Raw genomic sequence first — 11,432 nt, 5'->3', positions numbered from 1 at the left:
AGCACGAAAATGTTCGTAAGCGTGAGACGCCACCTGGTGGATGAGTTGTTAAATGTAGGTGTTTTTTTTCACAGCACGTTTATTGATCCAGTCCTCTGTAGATCATGATAGGAAACATCATTTGCATTTCCAACCTGCATTTCTTATCCTACTGCGACCCCCTGAGGCCAGCTGTCCCCTCTCTGCACTGGCTATCTGCACTTCAGTGTCTGCCCACAGCCGGGCCTATTTCCTGTGTACTTCTGTCAGCATAATCCCTACAAAGGGGCATAAAAATTGCACCTAGAAACTAGAAAGAACACAGAGTTTAAAAGGATGGGACAGATCCTTAAAGATCATTAAGCTACATCTAGCAGTAGCAAGGGGGGAGGCAAGATAAACAAATACACCTTTCTTTAAATCAACCAGTGAAAAAAAGAAAATATGTTTTTTCTTAAAATATAATAATACTTTACGTAACACAGATGATACTTTTTAATACAAGTTTTCACACACTCGTGTAATAATGAATGCATCGCGTAAATACATTTTTCTTTAAATCACTGGATAAACCAGACTGGAGTTGTCTGCACATGCGCAAGATATAAATACAGACTGTTTCACAAGAAAGCTGACATTTCTTCAGTATAGCGCTGTACCCTTATGTGACAGAGAAATAGGAAGACAATGGCTCGATTCACAAAGCCGCGCTAATGCATAGCACGGCTGTGCTATATGTGTAGCGCGCAATGTTAGTCGCACAAAGTTTTACATGTGCACGGGTTTACACGCGCATATTACTAACAAAGCTCTTTACTTGTTAACGTGGCACAATGCGCACACGGCCGTGCTATGCATTAGCGTGGCTTTGTGAATCGAACCCAATGTGAGAAACGTTGAGTTTGACCAGCATTACAGAGTGGTGGTAATATGCACCTAAATTTTATTTTTAGCAGTGTGAAGTAGCAGCAGCAGCAGCAGCAGCAGCAGCAGCAGCAGCAGCAGCAGCAGCAGCAGTATATTCAGTAGTAGTAGTAGTAGTAGTAGTAGTATAAGTATATTAGCATCAGTGGTAAATATTTCTTGGTCTAGTTTAGTAAAGTGAAATTTAGAAGCATCATGGTCAATAATGATAAAGCAAAGATAATCTTCCAAAGACATTTATTAATTCATTGCATTGTGAACGTTCATACCCAATGATACGTACAGAGCTGGCAATTCATCAGGGGCGTAGCAATAGGGGTTGCAGAGGTTGCCACCACATCAGGGCCCTTGAGCCAGAGGAGCCCCAATGGGCCCTCCCTCAACTACAATATTAGCTTTCTATTGGTCCTGTGCTCATAATAATTACTTCAACAGATACTTTGATTAGTGGTAATCATTAACAAACTGTTCCCCATCCCCTTCTTGTACCTCTGACACTGTGGTTGTCCTTAGCAGATTTTGGTGCGCCGTTTCAGTTGTTATGTATAGAGTGCTTGGGGGGGGGGCCATTGTAAAACTTGCATGGGGGCCCACAGCTCCTTAGCTACGCCACTGCAATTCATTAACCCTTTAATGAATATGTCAATGATCTGATATGACTCAGGCCCAGTGCACACTGGGCGGATCCGCCGGCCGCATGCGCCTGAAAATTCACATGGCTAATGTATCTCTATGGGCTGGTGCACACCGGTGGTTTGAGGTTTTTAGCAAGCCGCAAACGTGCCTCTTGCTGCACGTTTGCGGTTTGCTTAAAACCTCAAACCGCCGGTGTGCACCAGCCCATAGAGATAAATTAGCCATGCGGATACTGAGGTGGATGCGGTCGGCGGATCGCATCAAGATCCGCCCGGTGTGCACTGGGACTAAACTCTGTCATCTGCACCCAAAACCGCTAGCGTTTTGTGGATCTGCTTGCGGTTTTGGTGTGCACTGGGCCTCACTCAAAGTTTAGAGAACATTTGCTTCCTCATAGAAAATTGTTACTGATAGTGCTGGAAACGGTTCTGATAGAGCAGGGTGACATGTATCAGGGGTATTTGTATAAGGGCATTATTAAATATTGTATTTGTAAACTGCTATTAGATGATTGATGATGATAATAATTAATAATAATAATAATAATAATAATAATAATAATAATATCATTATTTAAGCTTTTCCTCAAAGTTGGCAAAGCAAAAGTATTTTTTTCCAACAAAAATATGAATTTTACAACTTTGGAAAAAAAATTATTGTTAAACCACTATCGCGAAAAATTGTAAAATGCAAAACACATAAGAACACATCAATAAAAAGTACATTTCTCTCAGAGTAAAATGTGCTATAAATTACTTTTCTCCTATGTTACTTTCAGTTGCATTAGGTAGTAGAAATCTGACAAAACTGACATGTTTTGGACCAGCCCATCTCCTCATGGGGGATTCTCAGTTTTTTCTTTATTTTCAAAAGCACTAAGTGAATGGCAGTTTTTCTGTCCAACTGCGAGAATAGTGTGCAAACTATTCTGGTGGGGGGGGGGGGGGGTTGCATCTTTGAATAGATCCTTCCCATAGAGTGCTTTTGTAAAGAATAAACTAAATACTGAGAATCCCCCATGAAGTGATGGACTAGTCAGATTTCTACTAAATGCTGTGAGTGACAGCAACATTGGAGAAACATAATGTATAGCTCGTTCTACTCTGTATGTGTTTACATGTATTTTAAATTTTACAATTTTTCGAGCTAGTGGTCCTTTAACAAACTGCTAAAGTGCCTCACACCATGAGCCTAAAGCCTGTAATCATCATACACCAGGGTAAAAGAATGTGCCAGACGGGCACACTAAGCTTACTGAAACAGGATAAAGTAAAACGGACTTTAGGGTCAAGCCTAACTATAAAGAAATGGAATACACAGGCCAAGCCCCCATTTGCCTTGTTCACACAGTGTTGGCAATAGGCTGGGAATCCTTCACTAGGGATAGCTGGGCTGTTCTGCAGGAAATCGTAAATCCACACACAGTGGGTTACCATGCGTTTGGAAGGCGGTTGTTAATGGTTATGTGGTGGGTAAACAAGGCCTCTGTCCTCTCTCTACCACACATGAAGGCCACCAATGCAGAACCCAAATCAGGCAAACTGCAGTCGACATAAAGATAGCCACACACCATGCAATCTTAAAGGACAACGGAGGTGAAATGTGACATGGTGAGATAGATATGTGTATGTACCGTGCCTAGCACACACATAACTAGGCTGTGTTCCTTGTTTTCTTTCTCTGCCTGAAAAAAATAAACATCAGGTATGCAAGTGACAGTTTCTGTCTGGGTGGGGAAGAGGTTGGACTGGGTCAAACTATAGCATAGCCCCCACTGATAAATAATTATAGCCATAAACACTTTCCTGTTAGTGAATGGCTTCTGAGAGCAGGAAAGAGATAAAAAGGTTAAATAATTCATAGATTTGATCTCTGGTGTACTTCAATGAAGGTCTCATTGAGCAGAGACAATGAAACAAGAAAAACTTAAAAACTAGATTTAAATATAGAACAAAACTGTGGCATATCTAAGAAAATAGTCATTTTTAGGAGACTCAAAGTAGATACAATTGTTTTTCTCATCATTTTATGTTCACCTCGGATGTCCTTTAATTGTTCAATCTTACCACCTCCATATAGTATATAAGCTTACCTAAACTATCTATTCCAAGCATTTTTAATCTGTTGGTTCTTATTCTACAAAGATGAGTCAATCAATCAAGATTGTATTATGTATAGTGTGCCTGAACCACTTGTGTGCTTGACCCCAATGGGCATGATTCACAAAGCTTTTCCCCCTGTTTTCCTCTGTTTTCACCGTATCTATGTTACATTTTTCAGCTTCCAAAGAGCAAAACATATAATATAATTGAGGTAAGAAAAGTAATATTGAAATGAAGTTAATCAGGATCAACTTACTTTGAGTGATTATTTTGCTTGTAAATGTGCCAAAAGGTTATTTTTATCAGTTAGGTGATAAATAAATCATTTATGAGAAGTTTTGTGAATAGAGCCCATTAGTGGCTGGATATTGTACTGGTTAAAGAGAACCTGTACTGAGTAAAAATATTTAAAATAAACACATGAGGTAACTTCAAATGAACATTACATAGTTACCTTGCCATCAGTTCCTCTCAGAAGCTCACCATTTTCTTCTGACAATAATCCCTTCCAGTTCTGACAATATTTTGTCAGATCTGAAATATATCAGTTGCTGTCAGTAAAATATCAGTTGCTGTCAGTTATAGCTGAGAGGAAAACTGATGTACCAGGTAGTGTCTATGTTTCCCTATGGCTCAAGTGGGCGATGTTACAGTTTAACTGTGTGCTGACCGGAAAGCTGTTATGGGTAATGGCCATTTTCAAAATGGAGGACGGAAAATTCCCTTGATCATAGTGAACAAATAGGACGCGGGACAGGAGAAAGACACTGAGGAGTAGACTACATGGAAGGTAAGTATGACTTGTGTATGCTTATTTTCACTTTTATTTTCAGTTCAGGTTTTCTTTAAGGCTCTGCCTTTGACATGGGAGACCAGAGTTCAGATCCTGGCTAGGTCAAGTACCTATTCAGTAAGGAGTTCAAGGCAAGACTCCCTAACACTGCAGGGTGGCCTCTTGAGCGTGTCCCAGTGGCTGCAGCTCTTGAGCGCTTTGAGTCCGACAGGAGAAAAGCACTATACAAATGTTCAGATTATTATTAAATACTGTAAGGCCTCTTTCACAGTAGGACAGTGCGGTTTGATGCGACGTTGAAGTCAAAACGCAAATTACAACGCAATGCCCCCAAAAAGTTGCAACACAACTTAATGCCCCGTTACGGTCGCATACAGTAGTAGAGCATACAGGCAATGAACAGTGTGTCTCCAAGTCATTACTGAGCATGTGCAAACAGTCCAACGCAGCTAATAACGTGTATAACGCACTGCATGCAGTACTTTCACTTAACGTGCAGCGTTAGACACCAAAGCAACGTGTGCACTGTGAATGGGGCTTAGATTTTTCATTGCAGTGTTGTTCTGTGTTAAATGTTTTACCGTGCGACTTTAACGTCGCACTGTGAAAGAGGCCTATGTCTGCCTTTCAATTTAACAGTAGGCAGTTTAGAAGAAGTTGGTAAAATGTTGCCATTTGCCACCCTCATATCTTGATGAGCCTGATGTTGACACTCATCCTAGATCAAAGAGTGGCTTCCATGCATGCACATGCCATGATGCTGTGATGAAAGGGGGCGGGGGGGATGCCAGGGTGGCCTACAGAGTAATCAGCACCCACATTTATCTGGTGCTGTACATCAGTGAGGCTGGGTTCACAGTGGTCAGTTGCACAATGCATGTGTTATAATGAGTGAGAACTGCAATGGACATAGGCTTCGTACATGCATACAGCGAGTTAGTTACAATGCAATACCGTGAACAGCTCCATTGTATTGTATTAGCAGTGAGTTGACATGCAGAATTAATTTGCAATGCAATTGAGCACTGTGAACCTAATTCACAAAACATTATCTGAGTACACATTTCCACTGATCTGGGAAGAGAAAGAGAATGGGACAATCAAAGTCGGCAGCTACAGTGAAGATTTGATATCAGAATTTTCTTGCCATCACTACAGCATATGTCCCGCCATGGAAATGTTCACTGTAGAGTAGTAATGTAGGTGTAGCCATATAGCCTTGACCCAGGCCTTTTAACTTTCCATGTATCTGCACTGTAGATATGTGCAACTGTCTGTCTCTCTTTTTAACCCTTTTTTTTGCATGAATGAAGCTGGTATCACACTTATAATTATCACATGCCTTTTTCCATATACTAAATCATATTTAAACTGAAAACCAATGTAAGTTAAGAGGATGGTTCACAAGTGACTGTGATTTCCAATGTGGGGGAAAAAATGCTGCTTTTTTGTTTCAAAATATCACACATCGCATGCATTTTTCCATTGAAAATCATTAGCTGCTGTTGAACAATGTGTGTTTAAATGCGAAGAAACGCACAAGTGAGTGCAAAAATCACTTGTGGGAGAAACGCATGCCTTTTTCACATGGATAAGTGTGTGTCCTTCATATCATTAGATGTAATGTCTGTTGAAGTCAGAAAATACCTGAGACTGAAGGTGAGTTCATACTATGCGCATTGTGCTGCGCTGTGTTGCTGCATGTTGTGAACACACCGCACGTACAATATGTTCACATTCCTGCATTGTAACAGACCGCACTAGCCTAATGTTCTTTTACAGTGTATTTCTGGATTGCGTTTGTGAAAATGCACATGATACAAAAGCAGCCGCCCATGCTACCAGGGCCGGCGCTACAATAAAGGCAAAGGAGGCAGCTGCCCCAGGGCCCCAGAGCTTGTAGGGGCCTCCAGTGGCTACAAGAGGGGAAAAAAATTCAAATCGACCTTATAGTTTTTGAGAAAATTGATTTTAACGTTTCAAAGGAAAAAAAATACACATTTAAAAACCAGACGACTTTAATGGTTAATAGCAAATCCACCTTAAATTCTAGAAACCCTAAATTTGCAGGATATGTTAAGGAGATCATTGGGAATAAGAGGAAAACAAATTTTTCAAAAAGACCTTATAGTTTTTGAGAAAATCGATTTTAAAGTTTCAAAGGAAAAAAGTATACTTTTAAATGCGGTAAAGGTCACTTTTAGTACCTAACGGTAGTGTAATTTTACATGTGTCAAAAGAAAGAGCAATACATTTCCTGACGGGGTTTCCAGGGGGTCCATACGCAGCCGCAGCGCTTTGGCCAGGGATCGCTATACAGCCGCAATATGGCTGTATGAAGATCCCTGGCATTTTTTTCCTATTTTCCCAATTTTTTATTTATCTTTAGAGTGTGGGAATTTTTATTTTAAATGATGTGGGGTCCCCCCTCCTGAAACTTTTTAACCCCTTGTCCCCCATGCAGGCTGGGATAGCCAGAATGTGGAGCTCCGACCGATTGTGGCTTCAAACCCTGACTATACCAGCTGCAAAAAAGGTCCCTTAATGCCAATTTTTGCTCCGGGGTATCTGTTGGGGAGCCCCCCAGGTTCATTTTGCCCTGGGGCCCCATTGTTGCTTAAACTGGCCCTGCATGCTACAAAAATAACTTACGCGTTTTAACCTGACAAGTGTGAGATGTATTATGCCAGTGTTACACAATGTACACAGTGTGAACTTAGCCTAATATAATGAATATTTTCACACAAAAAATATTTGAAAGTTATATAGCAGTTTCTTATGCCATAATAATAGCCTACGCGTTTCAACCTGTAGAGTGTGAGTTGCATTAAACCTGCATAATAACACAATGTACACAGTGTAAACTTAGCCTGATTATAATGAATATTTTCACATGCAATTGTTAGCAAGTTACATAGCAGTTTCTTATGCCATAAAAATAACCTACGTGTTTTTTAACCTGTAGAGTGTGAGTTGCATTATACCTGCATAATAACACAATGTACACAGTGTGAACTTAGCCTGATTATAATGACTTTTTCAGATAAAATTATTAGCAAGTTATGTAGTGGTATAGTGCCATAAAAAATAGTATACGCGTTTCACCTGTACATATTTCTAAATATGTACAATATTTTCACATATAATAAAATTATTAGCATGTCTTTAAGGCTGGGTTCACACTGTATGTGTGGCTTACTGCATTGCCAATGTGCAGATTATAGTTGTTTCAAAACCTGGTCAATGCCTATGCAATGTGCACATATTCGCATGTATTATCCAGAAACACACTGACACAGATAATGCAGTTCATAGCAATGCAGAGATGTGAATGTACCCATTGAGATGTATGGGCATTGGATTTGCATGGACAGACACATGGTGTTTTTGTTCATCCTAACACTGAAGGTTAAAGGGGACATTCACTCTATGTGTGCTGTACAATGCCTGCAATGGGCACAACATACAATCTGTGCAATGTAGTAAATGCATACATTATTTCATAGCACGGTCATTTGCTGTAGAATGTTGGCATTTTCCCAAACATAACCCAGAGATACACTATAAGAATAACATAATCTGCTATAATGCAGGGATATAAACTCACCCATATGGACTGTGCGCTTGCATGTAGCAAAAAAGCGCAACGCTAAAGGCTGTTTCACACCGCGGGCAATTATGTGGCAGTTGCACTGCACTTGCTGTTCATTGGTGATTAGCAAAGCGCTAGTGCAGTGCCTCTCTACGGGAGAATTCACACAGCAGCATTGTGATCGCAAAAATATTGCATGTAGCATTTCAGAAACAATTGCTCTGTGATTTTTGTACCTGGAACAAGAGACGCAAATGTGATTGCCAAAAAAATCACTGAGAAAAATCACAATTGCAGAGCACTAGCAATTGTGAATTATCTGTGATTTTTGGTGTAAAAAGGCCCTAATCACATAGTATAAAAGCACTGAAAAGGCATATACATATTATTATTTTTATTATTTAGTATTTATATAGCGCCGACATATTACACAGCGCTGTACAGTGTATATATATATATCTTGTCAATAACTGTCCCTCAAAGGAGCTCACAATCTAATCCCTACCATTGCCATATGTCTATATTATGTAGTGTAAGTACTGTAGTCTAGGGCCAATTTTTTAGAGGGAGCCAATTAACTTATCTGTATGTTTTTGGAATGTGGGAGGAAACTGGAGTGCCCGGAGGAAACCCACGCAGACACGGAGAGAACATACAAACTCTTTGCAGATAGTTCCCTGGCTGGGATTTGAACCAGGGACCCAGTGCTGCAAGGCGAGGGAGCTAACCACTACGCCACCGTGCTGCCCATCATACATATAGCAGATTTTTCCTTTCAAAGGTACAGTAAAACCCCCACTATCCAGAAATCAGTTCACCAGAATTTTTAATCATGCAGAGAAAAAATTCCTAGTGTTGCAGGATGCATAAATCAACTATTACACTTCTTCATACAGTAATAAACCTCTGTTACAATAAGCTAAGTCTGCCCTTTGTCTACATATGTTTTTAATGACTGTATTTTAACATGAATACAGAGTTTATGGTAAGTATACAGTGTGGGGTACAGTACTGTTTCGTTTTTTGTTTAGTTTTTTTGTTTTTTTGTTTTTTTAGCTAGCCCTTTTTTTTAACATTGACTTGACTTAACATTGACCCTCAAGCAGCCAGACACTACACTTATCAGCCAATCCCCATTGGTGCTGGATAATGGGGGTTTTACTGTATTTTGAAGTGGAGATAGATCTGTGGCACATCATGTGGATACTTTGTTCATAGACTTCCACTAACTCTATAACTCTATAGATATGGCATACGGTGGCATAGTGGTTAGCGCTCTTGCCTTACAAGCGCTGGGTCCCCGGTTCGAATCCCAGCCAGGTCAACATCTGCAAGGAGTTTGTATGTTCTCCCTGTGTCTGTGTGGGTTTCCTCCGGGCACTCCGGTTTCCTCTCACATCCCAAAAACATACAGATAAGTTAATTGGCTCCCCCCCCCAAAAAAAAAAAATTGGCCCTAGACCATACATGCACTACACGATACATACATATGACTATGGCAGGGACTAGATTGTGAGCCCCTCTGAGGGACAGTTAGTGACAAGACAATATACTCTGTACAGCGCTGCGTAATATGTCGGCGCTATACAAATAAATAAACTGTATTCCTAAAAAATTATGAAAATTATAAAATCTTATTCTATTCTGAGACTAACTACCTTGAACTTGTCCATTCACTTTTCAGTCAAAGTGTAATATTTAAGAAAAGATTGGGAATACGTTATTTAAATTCAATATTTATTAAACATACATCAATTTAATTTTCTTTTCTTTTTGTTTTTTGTAATAAAGGGCCACTAATTACAGATATATAGGACTATGACTGACGCAGTCCAGTCATCAGTCTCCAGCACGTGACAAATGAAACATAGCTTCCATTATAACCTGCAGTCCATTCTATGTGCTTCTTTATAAAATTCACATTTTGCAAGGTACCCTTTGGTGTGAGTGACATGGTCACAAGGACCCCTGGCTTAACAACACATATTAGTATTTCTAACCCAACTGTGATTCAATACACAAGTTAAAATGTTCTTTAAAACTTTTGAAGGACTACTAACTAAGTAACATATATATTTCTTTTGTAGTGCCTTCTATATTTTTTTAAGTAATTTTTCTATCTTTCTAGCAGGGCTTTTTAAAAGAGGGCTTTTTGGTCTCTTTTACCCATTTAAAATATTAGTTCTAGGTCTCCTTGAGCTATCTAGGTGTTCTTTATTTATGTCACATGCTTGATTTCTAGTGACGTTACTTTCTAAAGCTTTGGTGACCAGGTCTATGTCCTCTGAGAGGTGCTGCAGAAAGTGTTGCTTTTAGCCCACTTTTTAGACATATACACCCATGGATAATAAAACAAAACAGTGTTGAGATCATAAAGTTCATTCATATTTAGACAATCACACCATTCAGTGACACTTTCAATATTTTATCAACTTCAGCTAAATCTCTGTAGCAAAGTCTGCATGCTATACTATTCATTATCATGGCGCAAGTCCAGCAAGTTTTCATCCATATTTCATATTCTCTGAATTTAAAGCAAAACCACGACGTTACGGGGATTGTGCCCTTTCTCACGCCTCTTATTGTACGTCTTTTGTAGCAAAGCAGCTTGAGAAAGGGAATATACCCGAAACGCTGCGACTAGGCTCCGACTATGAGTACAAAATCTGTACATGAAGATGTGCTAAATTTGTACCACGGTTATGGATATACAATACAAAATACTGATAGAAGTTATGCACATTTTAAAAATGAAATTGGACGTGTACGTTCATAATTTGGTTTTACATAAGTATGGGGCAATTATAAATTACATTTCAAGGTACAGGCGCAACAAATCTATTACCAAATATATTTTTTGTTTAACATTTTAAACTTGATTGCAGTTTTAGGCTTATGCTTCAGTTATAAGTGTACCTGTCTCTAAATAGCCTCTGTACGCTAAATTCCATTAACCTAAGTCGTAGGGCTTATGTGTCCACTTCATCTGAAAGCACACGCATAGTTGTCATAGACCAGAAATACACCCTGCTATTTTTTTCCTCCTTCTCTTTTGTTAGTACAGCGGGTACAGAAGGTGATTTTCTTTAAACAAATATATATCCAGCGAAAAATTAAACCATTTATCTCAAGGACAGGGCACGGTACATAATATTCAAGTAAAGAGCTCTGCTGACCCCTGGTGGAGAAAAGGTAATACGTCTCTTGAAAAAAAAACTGCTTTCCAACCAGCCAACCTGATTACATCTTGCTATCTTATTAATAATGTTGACCCAAAACAAAGCCTTAAAAAGCAATAAAACTAGATTGCTTCCTATCAGAGATAGCGAGGGCTGAAGTGTCGTTTTGGAGATGAGGCTATATTGGGATGTTCACCGGGATAGAGAGATGATATATAGAAGTGTCA

This window comes from Hyperolius riggenbachi, chromosome 4 (genome assembly GCF_040937935.1).
Source record: "Hyperolius riggenbachi isolate aHypRig1 chromosome 4, aHypRig1.pri, whole genome shotgun sequence".
In the NCBI taxonomy this organism is placed as follows: domain Eukaryota; kingdom Metazoa; phylum Chordata; class Amphibia; order Anura; family Hyperoliidae; genus Hyperolius; species Hyperolius riggenbachi.
This window is presented reverse-complemented; position numbering follows the sequence as displayed.